General features: G+C 35.2%; 1 protein-coding gene across 1 annotated transcript in view; it reads left to right on the plus strand.

The window, feature by feature from the left end:
- The window catches only part of LOC107645015 (putative disease resistance RPP13-like protein 1), a 35,736-nt gene that overhangs the window by 919 nt on the left and 34,451 nt on the right, over window positions 1-366 (plus strand). The gene's annotated exons all lie outside the window — the stretch shown is intronic.

The raw sequence follows: 366 nt of genomic DNA on the forward strand, positions 1-366 counted from the left end.
ATAAAACTAAAATTCAAAAATTTAATTTTAAATATCCAAATTTATTTTAAACACTTAAATACTAACATGTCCAAAAAGAACCCTTAAAATCCTAAAACATATTTCAATTCTAAAACAGCAAAACACATTAGCAGAATCTTGGGCTTACTCCTCTACACTGCTTCCTTCTCCGCACCGTGCTCATCATCCTTGTCGCTGTTCCCTCTTCTGCGTCGCCTTCCTCTCAACGTCACGCTTCTTCTCCATGCTGCGCTCATTCTAGTCGCTGCGGTCTTCCTCCGCGCGACACTACTCCGTAAAAAGTTCTATCTTTCCGAAATCTATATTTTTTATTAATAAAAAAAATAAAAAAAGAAAATATTAAAC

The sequence above is a fragment of the Arachis ipaensis genome, chromosome B01 (assembly GCF_000816755.2).
Source record: "Arachis ipaensis cultivar K30076 chromosome B01, Araip1.1, whole genome shotgun sequence".
NCBI classification, from domain to species: Eukaryota; Viridiplantae; Streptophyta; class Magnoliopsida; order Fabales; family Fabaceae; genus Arachis; species Arachis ipaensis.